We start from the raw sequence: 13,668 nt of genomic DNA, 5'->3' as shown, positions 1-13,668 counted from the left end.
AGCCCTGGCCAGATTTTATTAAAGAAAATTTTTGCATGATTTACTTTTCACCAGTCTGTTCTGGCATGCTTCTAATGATATCAGAATCGCCTAGAAAATAAGACACAATAATATTACAGTTTATTTAATGGCAACTGGTAATCATCAAATTAGCAATGGTTATCTTCAAAAGTCATTATACTAGCTGTGCTGTCATTTCTCAAGGTTGACCAGATACCTAGAGTCACAGACCTTTTCCACATAAGATGCATCACGTAAATCAGACTTGGTTTATCACCAGCATTTATAAAGCCACACTAGGAAAAGAACTAGGTCTGGGGGCACACGCATGGTCTTAATATAGTGAATGTTTAGCCTGCCCTGGTTATTACAGAATCAGAAGAACGAGAATATTCACAGCAAACCTTGCATTTTTTAATGCCTCATGCATACCAGGCAGCTTGCAACTGCACACACAATGATCCTGGATTTACAAAGCCCTGGAAGCCAGGACAGCTACAGTAGTGTGATGATTTAAGAAATTGCTGATCTCTAGGAAGAACTATTCAGCCCACTTGAATTATTGAGATCATGGCCTCACTTTCCATTTCATTCTGCAAGTGTGCACATACCCTCAGGTAATTTCTACCAGCTACAGTATCCTGTTGCATATTTAAAGGTTATAAACAATAGCACTTTTTGCTTTGCTTTTGTTTAATGACCAAATGAAGGAGGTAAGTAAGTGAGTGTACTGGCTTCACTTATCTGCATTAGGAGTGCTTTTTGGGGAAGTATTTTCATGTAGCCATAGGAAGCCAAATAAGACATTAGAAAACAGGTTTTTTTTTTTAGATTTTAAATTAAGATATATATTTCACCCCTTATTTGTTTCACTTTATTTGTAATTGCGTTAGTTCAAAACGAAGTGCATTTATTTGATTACTGGCCTGTGTCAGTTGCCCTGATGTGTTTTTTTTTATCTGTTTTTTATTTAATTGTGATACTAAGTGTTAAGCCAGTACTAAGACAGGAAAGAAGATACATAGAGCTTTCAAAGATTATATAGGCCCTTGGGCAGGACTTCTTAAATGGGAGCTGCCTTGAGGTCACAAGCTTTCAAATCAATGGTTAGGCACTTAATAGAAGGCTTCCCTTCATGACAAGGATGAAATATGGAGCAGATTACACAGGGTGACCTGGGCAGGCCTGGGCCTGAGGCCATGTCTCACTCATGTCCGTGGTGTCTTGCCTGGAGACTTTTATGGTCCTCTCTGCCCCACTGTTTGACCTGGCTTGGTCCAGCTGTAATCACTCTCATAACATGTCAAACACTCCCACTTGTCCTTCTCTTTTTGTGTATTCCTTCAACTTACATTTAGGAAAACAGCTGAGGGAACGCCCTTCCTGGTACACCCAACAGGCTCTGGAAGTAGAAAGCTCTAACCCTTTTCTGTGGGTTATGTCTCTAAGCTGTGCAAGACTGAATATTGGTTTATGGACTAAGGGGGCAGCTAAAAACCTGCCCATCAAGACCAGAAGGAGTGGGTCAAGGCATCCTTCCTTCACCTGCTGTGGCTCCTCCCATTTAGACAGTTGTTTGCACACCTGTGTGCACTCCTTAGGCAGGTGACCAGTATACAGCACAGGCTCTTCAGGAATACATAATTAATCAAAGCCTAATAACTAGAATAATGTAATCTGAAGAATTAAAATCAACACTCCTGGTATTTGCTCTGTACAGGATGCATATAAATATCTTATTGTCCTCTTCACCTTATACTTAGTGAGGGAGAATTAGCAATCCCAAATTACTCAATAAAAGGGGCTTATGAGCAGGCACCTAGCTGCATGGACAGTGGTACTGGGGGGGGGTGTCTTAAAGCTGTGTTTGTATAACAAGCACATTGGTGTTATATAGATTGTGTATTTATTTGCGTGGCTTGGAGAAATACCTACCCAAGCCATCCCTCGAGTTCTGTTTTAGTGGAGGTGAGAGGGTACCTCTTAGAGAATTTGATGTGGGACGATAGAGAAAAGCTATTATTTCAAATATTTTAGAAGTGTAGGCCCAAAGTTGACAACATTGGTTTAGGAGATCCCCCGATGGAAGTTTGTATTTAAACAAAGATAGGCACCTGGTATCTAAACAGTCTGGAATAGGAGTAATTGAAACAGAGACTCAATTTTCTGTTTTTACAGGGTAGACCAGGGAGTCTGGGGGCTCAGAGATGAAGAAAATTGGGATTGGGTCTAGACACAGAGGGTGAGACCTGGCCACAAGGAATATTATCTGATGTTCTGATGGTGTATTTTTGGGTAACAAAGCACCCAAACCCCATAGGGTAACATAATGAACATTTCATTATGTTTACAATCTGGAGGTCTATTGATTCCTCTGCTCCAACAAGGCATTGAATGGGGTCCCTGGATGGGATTCAGCTGGCAGCTGGTCTGGTTTGGAGGGTCCAAGACGGCTTCACCCACCTGCTGGGAGGCTGGGCTCAAGTAAACCTCTCCTCTAGCCACTGTGAGTTTCTCCTCTCATGGGTTTCACATCTCTCCATGTGGAGTTTCCCACAGGGCTGTCCAATGTCTTGCATGGCGGCTCAGGCTCCAAGCACAAGAGCTCCAACAGACAGGAAGTGGAAGCTGCAGGTCTGCGTTGGAATCTGTCACAGCATCACTTTCACTGTATTCTACTGGTGAAAGCAGTCACAGGCCCACTTGGATTCAGTGGGAGGGGACAGAGGCCCCACCTCTCCATGGGAAAATGTGAAAGGCTGTGGCCTTCTTTAATCTGCCATTCAGCTTGAGGTTGGCTTTTGTTCTGCACTAGCTTTAGTCCATCTCTCTCTTCCCCCAACACTTCGTAAAAGTGAGCAAAAGAAGGGGAAGAGGCTGTGTTCTTGCCTGGGACACCCCGGTGTAGACAGGAGTCTCGACCTCAGCTGGCAGCCAGAAATCTGAGGGAGCAGAGATTGAGAGAGAGGTGAGCAGAAGACCTTAAGTCACCTGAGGGATCTGCAGGAGTACCTGGGAGAGCTCTGGATGCCCCACAGTATGTAAAATGAAGGTGGACATCATCGACTTGAATAATAACAGAAGACAAGAGGACCAGGAAATATCTTGTTCCTACAACAGATTACAATAGCAAACACTCATCTTTTTTGCCTCTTCCACCCAGTAGGTACACTTCACAAAAACAAGGATTATAACTGGTTTTTTTCTTTTTTTTCTTTTTTTTTTTGGCCATGTCTTAAGCACCCAGCAAGTGCTCAATTACTATTTGTTGAATAAACATACAGCTGTGAATGTATTCCTTGCTATGTGCTGTTAACTGTTGGTGAATAGCAATTACTACATTTAACATAATGACAACACTATGCCATTATAAGCCCCACATGACAGATAAAGATAATAACCCACCCACAGTTGTTTAAATCCATGCATGTCCAACTTCAAGCCTTTAAGTCAGCTAGGCATTTTGACTCTCCATTCACAAGTATTTCTTCAACCATTGCAATATACACAGCACAGGATCCATCCCTAAGGAGAGTATAGTTTATTTAATCAGGGAAATGAAGACAAATTCACAAAGAGTTGGCAAGAATATAACTAAATAATGATTAAAATATGTCACAAGGCAGTGCAGGAGAACCAATGGCTAAAAAAGACAAGGATAGTAAATTCTGTGAGTCCAGAGGACCCAGAAATTTATGGACTGGGTAAGCTTCACAGAGAGGCTGAGGCTCCTAGGATGGAGATGATGTAATGGATGAGGGAGGGGGTAAGATCAGGAGTGCCTGCCATAAAGTGGGGGGGGGAGGGGAGGGGCAAGGGGAAAGGCATGAGTCAAGATGTGGGGACAGTAAAAATGCAAGGCACATTGGAGGAATAGTGACCAGGTTCAAGGGGATATTCGTGCTGGATTTAAAAGTGTTCCCACAAATAACACTCACATAAGAGGTAGAACTAAGAAATGGAAAGATGATTATTGTAATAGAATTTTACCATTAACAGACTAACTTTAGAACGAGCTTCAAGATGGCAGAAGAGTAAGATGTGGATATCACCTTCCTCCCCACAGTTACACCAGAAATACATCTACACGTGGAACAACTCCTACAGAGCACCTACTGAACGCTGGCAGAAGACCTCAGACCTCCCAAAAGGCAAGAAAGTCCCCACGTACCTGCGTAGGGCAAAAGAAAAAAGAAAAAACAGAGACAAAAGAATAGGGACGGGACCTGCACCAGTGGGAGGGAGCTGTGAAGGAGGAAAGGTTTCCACACACTAGAAGCCCCTTCGGTGGGGGAGACTGTGGGTGGCGGAGGGGGGTATCTTCGGGGCCGCGGAGGAGAGCGCAGCAACAGGGGTGCGGAGGGCAAAGCAGAGAGATTCCTGCACAGAGAATCGGTGCCAACCGGCACTCACTAGCCCGAAAGGCTTGTCTGTTCACCCCCCGGGGCGGCCGGGGCTGGGAACTGAGGCTCCGGTTTCGGTCGGATCGCAGGGAGAGGACTGGGGTTGCTGTGAGCACAGGTCACCATCCACACCTCCCCTCCTGGGAGCCCGTGCAGCCCGCCACTGCCAGGGTCCCGGGATCCAGGGACAACTTCCCCGGGAGAACGCACGGCGTTGCACGCCGGCCTCTGCCGCCGCAGGCTTGCCCTGCATCCGTGCCCCTCCCTCCCCCCAGCCTAAGTGAGCCAGAGTCCCCGAATCAGCGGCTCCCTTAACCCCGTCCTGTCTGAGCGAAGAACAGATGCCCTCCGGCGACCTACACTAAGAGGCGGGGCCAAATCCAAAGCTGAACCCTGGGAGCTGTGCGAACAAAGAAGAGAAAGGGAAATCCCTCCCAGGCAGGCTCAGGAGCAGAGGATTAAATCTCCACAATCAACTTGATGTACCCTGCATCTGTGGAATACCTGAATAGACAACGAATCATCCCAAATTGAGGAGGAGGACTTTGGGAGCAACTATATATATATATATATTCCCCTTTTTCTTTTTTGTGAGGGTGTATGTGTGGGCTTCTGTGTGTGATTTTTCTCTGTATAGCTTTGCTTTTCCCATTTATCCTAGGGTTCTCTCCGTCCTTTTTTTTTTTTTTTAGTATAGTTTTTAGTGCTTGTTATCATTGGTGGATTTGTCTTTTGATTTGGTTGCTCTCTTCCTTCTTTCTTTCTTTTTTAATTTTTATTATATTTTAAAAAAATTTTTAAATAATAATTTTTTATTTTACTGTATTTTATTTTATCTTCATTCTTTCTTTTCCTCCCTTTTATTCTGAGCTGTGTGGAAGACAAGCTCTTGGTGCTCTGGCCAGGCATCACATCTGTGCCTCTGAGATGGGAGACCCAAGTTCAGAACACTGGCCCACCAGAGACCTTCCAGCTCCACATAATATCAACCAGTGAAAATCTCCCAGAGATCTCCATCTCAACACCAAAACCTAGCTCCACTAAACGACCAGCAAGCTCCAGTGCTGGACATCCTATGCCAAACAACTAGCAAGACAGGAACACATCCCCACCCATTAGCAGATAGGCTGCCTAAAGTCATAATAAGGCCACAAACACCCCAAAAAACACCACCAGACATGGACCTGCCCACCAGAAAGACAAGATCCAGCCTCATCCACCAGAACACAGGCACTAGTTCCCTCCACCAGGAAGCCTACATAACCCACTGAACCAACTTTAGCCACTGGGGGCAGACACAAAAAACAACCAGAACTATGAACCTGCAGCCTGCGAAAAGGAGACCCCAAACACAGTAAGTTAAGCAAAATGAGAAGACAGAAAACACACAGCAGATGAAGGAGCAAAGTAAAAACCCACCAGACCAAACAAATGAAGAGGAAATAGGTAGTCTACTTGAAAAAGAGTTCAGAAAAATGATAGTAAAGATGATCCAAAATCATGGAAATAGAATAGAGAAGACACAAGAAATGTTTAACAAGGGCCTAGAAGAACTAAAGAGCAAATAAACAATGATGAACAACACAATAAATGAAATTAAAAATTCTCTAGAAGGAATCAATGGCAGAATAACTGGCAGAAGAACAGATAAGTGACTTGGAAGATAAAATAGTGGAAATAACTACTGCAGAGCAGAATAAAGGAAAATGAATGAAAAGAATTGAGAACAGTCTCAGAGACCTCTGGGACAACATTAACTGCACCAACATTCAAATTATAGGGGTTTCAGAAGAAGAGAAAAAGAAAGGGACTGAAAAAATATTTGAAGAGATTATAGTTGAAAACTTCCCTGATATGGGAAAGGAAATAGTTAATAAAGTTCAGGAAGTGCAGAGATTTCCCATACAGGATAAATCCAAGGAGAAACACACCAAGACACATATTAATCAAACTATCAAAAAATAAATATAAAGAAAAAGTATTAAAAGCAGCAAGGGAAAAACAACAAATAACATACAAGGGAATCCCCATAAGCTTAACAGCTGATCTTGCAGCAGAAATTCTGCAAGCCAGAAGGGACTGGCAGGGCATATTTAAAGTGATGAATGGGAAAAACCTACAACCAAGATTACTCTACCCAGCAAGGATCTCATTCAGAATCGACAGAGAAATTAAAACCTTGACAGACAAGCAAAAGATAAGAGAATTCAGCACCACCAAACCAGCTTGACAACAAATGCTAAAGGAACTTCTCTAGGCAGGAAACACAAGAGGAGGAAAAGACCTACAATAACAAACCCAAAACAATTAAGAAAATGCTAATAGGAACATATATATCAATAATTACCTTAAATGTAAATGGATTAAATGCTCCCACCAAAGACATAGACTGGCTGGATGGATACAAAAACAAGAGCAGTATATATCCTGTCTCCAAGACACCCACTTCAGACCTAGGGACACATACAGACTGAAAGTGAGGGGATGGAAAAATATATTCCATGCAAATGGAAATCAAAAGAAACCTGGAGTAGCAATTCTGATATCAGACAAAATAGACTTTAAAACAAAGACTATTAAAAGAGACAAAGAAGGACACTACATAAAGATCAAGTGATCAATCCAAGAAGAAGATATAACAATTGTAAATATTTATGCACCCAACATAGGAGCACCTGAATACATAAGGCAAATACTAACAGCCATAAAAGGGGAAATCAACAGTGACACAGTCATAGTAGGGGACTTTAACATCCCACTTTCACCAATGGACAGATCATCCAAAATGAAAATAAATAAGGAAACACAAGCTTTAAATGATACATTAAACAAGATGGACTTAATTGATATTTATGGTACAGTCCATCCAAAAACAACAGAATACACTTTTTTCTCAAGGGCTCATGGAACATTCTCCAGGATAGATCATATCTTGGGTCACAAATCAAGCCTTGGTAAATTTATATGATAAATTTATCATATCATTTATGATATGATATTGAAATCATATCAAGTATCTTTTCTGACCACAATGCCATGAGACAAGATATCAATTACAGGAAAAATATCTGTAAAAAATACAAACACATTGAGGCTAAACAATACACTACTTAATAACCAAGAGATCACTGAAGAACTCAAAGAGGAAATCAAAAAATTCCTAGGAAAAAATGGCAGTGAAAACACAACGACCCAAAAAGCTATGGGATGCAGCAAAAGCAGTTGTAAGAGGGAAGTTTATAGTAATATAATCCTTCCTTAAGAAACAAGAAACATCTCAAATAAACAACCTAACCTTAAACCTATAGCAATTAGAGAAAGAAGAACAAAAAAACCCCAAAGTTAGCAGAAGGAAAGAAATCATAAAGATCAGATCAGAAATAAATGAAAAAGAAATGAAGGAAACTGTGGCAAAGATCAGTAAAACTAAAAGCTGGTTCTTTGAGAAGATAAACAAATGGATAAACCATTAGCCAGACTCATGAAGAAAAAAAGGGAGAAGACTCAACTCAATAGAACTAGAAATGATAAAGGAGAAGTAGCAACTAACACTGCAGAAATACAAAGGATCACAAGAGATTACTACAAGCAACAATATGCCAATAAAATGGACAACCTGGAAGAAATGGACGCATTCTTAGAAATGCAAAACCTTCTGGGGCAGAACCAGGAAGAGATAGAAAATATGAACAGTCATATCACAAGCACTGAAATTGAAACTGTTGTTAAAAATCTTCCAGCAAACAAAAGCCCAGGACCAGATGACTTCACAGGTGAATTCCATCAAATATTTAGAGAAGTGCTAATACTTATCCTTCTCAAACTCTTCCAAAATATAGCAGAGGGAGGAGCACTCTCAAACTCATTCTACGAGGCCACCATCACTCTGATACCAAAACCAGACAAAGATGTCACAAAGAAGGAAAACTACAGGCCAGTATCACTGATGAACATAGATGCAAAAAGCCTCAACAAAATACTGGCAAACAGAATCCAACAGCACATTAAAAGGATCATACACCATGATCAAATGAGGTTTATCTCAGGAAGGCAAGGATTCTTCAATATATGCAAATCAATCAATCTGATACACCATATTATCAAATTGAAGGAGAAAAACCATATGGTCATCTCAATAGATGCAGAGAAAGCTTTCAACAAACTTCAACACCCATTTATGATAAAAAAACCCTCCTGAAAGTAGGCATAGAAGGAACTTACGTCAACATAATAAAGGCCATATATGACAAATAGCGAACATTGTCCTCAATGGTGAAAAACTGAAACCATTTCCACTAAGACCAGGAACAAGACAAGGCTGCCCACTCTCACCACTATTATTCAACATAGTTTTGGAAGTTTTAGCCACAGCCATCAGAGAAGAAAAAGAAATAAAAGGAATCCAAATGGGAAAAGAAGAAGTAAAGCTGTCACTGTTTGCAGATGACACAATACTATACATAGAGAATCCTAAAGATGTTACCAGAAAACTACTAGAGCTAATCAATGAATTTGGTAAAGTAGCAGGATACAAAATTAATGCACAGGGATCTCTTGCATTCCTATACACTAACGATGAAAACTCTGAAAGTGAAATTAAGGAAACACTCCCATTTACCATTACAACAAAAAGAATAAAATACCTAAGAATAAACCTACCTAAGGAGACAAAAGACCTGTATGCAGAAAACTATAAGACACTGATGAAAGAAATTAAAGATGGTACAAATAGATGGAGAGATATACCATGTTCTTGGATTGGAAGAATCAAAATTATGAAAATGGCTCTACTTCCCAAAGCAATCTACAGATTCAATGCAATCCGTATCAAACTACCACTGGCATTTTTCACAGAACTAGAACAAAAAATTTCACAATTTGTATGGAAACACAAAAGACCCCGAATAGCCAAAGCGATCTTGAGAAAGAAAAACAGAGCTGGAGGAATCAGGCTCCCTGACTTCATAGTATATTACAAAGCTACAGTGATCAAGACAGTATGGTACTGGCACAAAAACAGAAATATAGATCAGTGGAACAGGATAGAAAACCCAGAGATAAACCCACACACATATGGTCACCTTATCTTTGATAAAGGAGGCAAAAATATACAGTGGAGAAAAGACAGCCTCCTCAATAAGTAGTGATGAGAAAACTGGACAGCTACATGTAAAAGAAGGCAATCAGAACACTCCCTAACACCCTACACAAAAATAAACTCAAAAGGGATTAAAGACCTAAATATAAGGCCAGACACTATCAAACTCTTAGAGGAAAACATGGGCAGAACTCTCTATGACATACATCACAGCAAGATCCTTTTTGACCCACTTCCTAGAGAAATGGAAATAAAAATGAAAATAAACAAATGGGACCTAATGAAACTTAAAATCTTTTGCACAGCAAAGGAAACCATAAACAAGATGAAAAGACAACCCTCAGAATGGGAGAAAATATTTGCAAATGAAGTAACTGATTAACGGTTAATCTCCAAAATTTACCAGCAGCTCATGCAGCTCAATATCAAAAAACAAAAAATCCAATCCAAAAATGGGCAGAAGCCCTAAATAGACATTTCTCCAAAGAATATATACAGATTGCCAACAAACACATGAAAGAATGCTCAGCATCATTAATCATTAGAGAAATGCAAATCAAAAGTACAATGAGATATCATTTCACATCAGTCAGAATGGCCATCATCAAAAAATCTACAACAATGCTGGAGAGGGTGTGGAGAAAAGGGAACCCTCTTGCACTCTTGGTGGGAATGTAAATTGATACAGCCACTATGGAGAACAATATGGAGGTTCCTTAGAAAACTACAAATAGAACTACCATATGACCCAGCAATCCCACTACTGGGCATATATCCTGAGAAAACCATAATTCCAAAAAAGTCATGTACCACAATGTTCATTGCAGCTCTATTTATAATAGCCAGGACATGGAAGCAGCCTAAGTGTCCATCAACAGATGAATGGATAAAGACGATGAGGCATATATATACAATGGAATATTACTCAGCCATAAAAAGAAATGTAATTGGGTTATATGTAGTGAGGTGGATGGACCTAGAGACTATCATACAGAGTGAAGTAAGTCAGAAAGAGAAAACCATATACCGTATGCTAACACATATATATGGAATCTAAGGGAAAAAAAAAAAGGTCATGAAGACCTAGCATCAAGACAGGAATAAAGATGCAGACCTACTAGAGAATGTACTTCAGGATAAGGTGAGGGGAAAGGGTAAGCTGAGACAAAGTGAGAGAGTGGCATGGACATATATACACTACCAAATGTAAAATTTCTAGTGAGAAGTATCCGCATAGCAGAGGGAGGTCAGCTCGGTGCTCTGTGACCACCTAGAGGGGTGGGATAGCGTGGGTGGGAGGGAGAGAGACACAAGAGGGAAGAGATAGGGACATATATGTATGTGTATAACTGAGTTATTTTGTTATAAAGCAGAAACTAACACACCATTGTAAGACAATTATGCTCCAATAAAAATGTTAAAAAAATAGACCCAACACAGCCATAAATAAATTAATTAATTTAAAAAAATGATTAACTTTAGTTAAACATATGTAATCATGGAATATATATATTTTTAAATTTATGTGGAGTACAGTCTACTTTCTTGTACAGTTTTATGAGTTTTGACAAATGTATACAGTTATATAACCATCATCACAATCAAGGCACAGAACAGTTTCATCATCAAAAAATAACCTCCATGTACAGCGCCCTCATGTCAACCCTGATCATGTGATTGTAACTGTACATACAGTTGTATATTTGTGGTGACATTCAAAATGTTATGCAGATTTTTGTTTACTTTCCTGCATAGCTTGGTGGTATCCAGTCTCTTGTTGGTTCTAGGATAGGGGGTAAAAACTAAAGTGGCTTTGAGGTTCTAGGAAGGAAAAGTACAAACAAAAGAGAAAGTCCTGAGATAGAGTAGAATACAACCATTGTGTGTTTCACTCCACATTCCTTTTAGGAAAATATGAGCATGCTGTTTAAGGAGAGAACAGGAGTTCTCCAAACCAGTGTTCTAACAACTGAAATGATGATGATACTGATGCTGATGGTGATGATGATAATGATGGTGATGGTGATGATGTTTCAATAAAAAAGAGATGGCTCAGGCCCATTTTATGATATGTGTCATCCAATTGTCATAATTCCTTCCTAGAAAAGTCAGTACTTAGTTAAATCAAGCATTTATTTTTCATTTTGTATCATATGACTAGGGAAATGGTTATAAAAGAGCCCTGGATCAGAAGCCCCAAAGGCTGAGGCTGGGACATTAACAGGTCTCAGGACCCAGAGCAAAACATCTAACTTCTTTGGCTTTTTCTTTTGATCTCTGCAAAAGGTGGACATTTGACTAGAATGACTTCTGAGAGCCCCTTAATTAGGAACAAGAACTGGATGGATAATGTTTTTGGGAAACAGCTTACAAGCAATCCTTTGGCTGTTTCCTTTGGCTCTTTCCTTCAATTATTACAGGTTCCCTTCCCCCCCTGCCCCTGGGCCATCCTCATCCCTCTCTTAGCATGTCGCCCCTGCCTATTGCCTAGCCTCCTACTTATTCCTGATCCCAGTTTAATGTCCTGATGATTAGTCCTACCCTTGGGATCACTTTCCATCCTCACTCCTGGTGTTGGCAGCTCTTGCTGTCACTGTGACCTGTGGAATCCCTGTTACCATGACTAGCCTTTCCTTCTCTGCCATCTTCACTCATCTACCTCCCCATCTTGACTACAATCTGCTCCCCACTGATAAACTTTCCTCAACCTTTTACACGGAGGTCACTCCTTCTCCAAATTCTCTGTTCCTAGGGTGCATAGGAGAGAGAGGTCAACAGAATTGTTTTTCACAATTGTGGTGGAGGGGGACCAACAGTTGGAAATTTATAAAAGTTGTTAGAAAAAATTATCCAAAATTTAGAAATTCAGCAAAAAAGTAGGTGGCATGTCCTTCACTATCATACTGGGGCAGAGGTCACTCAAGGATTGACCAGGAAATTAACTTAGTTCATCTCATTGTTTATTATTGATCAAAATAATAAGATGAAGTTACTTGCTAAAGTTTTTTGGTCTGATATAGACACAAATAATTTCTGTTTGTTGGAACTGATGACCATAAAGTTTTACAGTCTGCTGGACATTTATTGGTTTTATATCTAACTAAACAATCTTATTCTAACATTACTCTGTTAAGTTGCCTATAAATATCTTAGCTTCTCAGATGTTCTTTGAACCAGTCATAACATCTTAGTGGTTCCCTCATTAATTAATAAGTTAAAATCTTTAACACTTGTCATTTTATATTTGCCCAGAGTTTAATTTTGCCTTTCTGAAAATTAAACTCTATCAAAGTAAAGCCCTGGCAGATAGAAAGTGCTATGCACTCCATTTGTGGGAAAAATGGATGATAAAGCTGAGGAGAAAGGTTTCTAAAGATGGTCTTATGGTGAGTAATCTGTACCTGGTTCAGCAGGCAATGGAGAACCACTGAAGGTTTTTTAAAAAGGAAATTGACTTGGTTGGAATTGTGTTTTCACTAGGTTTACCTGGCAGACATATGTAGTCTAATCGAATTGAGGAGAGAAGAAAGAGAAGCTAGTGAAGGTGTTGTGGCAGTCACCCCTGTTGGAAGAAATGAAGGCCTGGATTAGGGGGAAGAAGGGGGATTTCATGGTCAGGAGGACCTTGAGGACCAGGCAGATTCCCACCCCGCCCCCTGCCCCTCACTGAGCATCCTAAGGTTAAGCCATTTCACTGACTCTTCACCATTAGCCATGGTACCATGATTTTGATCTTTACCATTTCCAAAATTTTTTGGTTTTCAAATCAAATATTCAAACTCTACCAAGTTTTCAAATGAATCCTCCATGTTTCTCTCATGGCTCAATTTACTTACGTTGTTAAATACGTGCATTTCCATGATGCATATTTATTTTAATTAAAATTAGCTAACTTGTGTCAGTTAATTTCCACGACACATGTTTAGCTCAGGGTGGTTAGGATGAATAAAAGAAGCCAAAATGATCATCAAGACATGGTCGCAGGAAATAAAATAAGAAGGTAAAGGAAAGGTCTGTGCCCCCAGTGCAGAGCCAGTGAGACGGCAAGTCAGAAGTGCTTAAGAGTTCAATATCAAGATACATAGCACCTCCATTCTTATGAGAAATATTTCCAAGGATTCAGTATTGTCAGGTCCTGGGTATCTATGACTCACGTATGCTTGTAAG

General features: G+C 40.1%; 1 non-coding gene across 1 annotated transcript; it reads right to left on the bottom strand.

The window, feature by feature from the left end:
• Positions 1-268: 268 nt before the first annotated feature.
• Positions 269-399, bottom strand: LOC113624267 (small nucleolar RNA SNORA72). The gene has a single exon (XR_003434285.1). It is a non-coding gene; the product is annotated as a small nucleolar RNA SNORA72 (small nucleolar RNA).
• Positions 400-13,668: the final 13,269 nt, after the last annotated feature.

The sequence above is a fragment of the Aethalodelphis obliquidens genome, unplaced genomic scaffold (assembly GCF_003676395.1).
Source record: "Aethalodelphis obliquidens isolate GAN/ISIS:26980383/991018 unplaced genomic scaffold, ASM367639v1 scaffold1, whole genome shotgun sequence".
NCBI lineage: Eukaryota > Metazoa > Chordata > Mammalia > Artiodactyla > Delphinidae > Aethalodelphis > Aethalodelphis obliquidens.
Note: the sequence above shows the minus strand (reverse complement) of the source record. Positions and strands in the feature narration are given on the sequence as shown.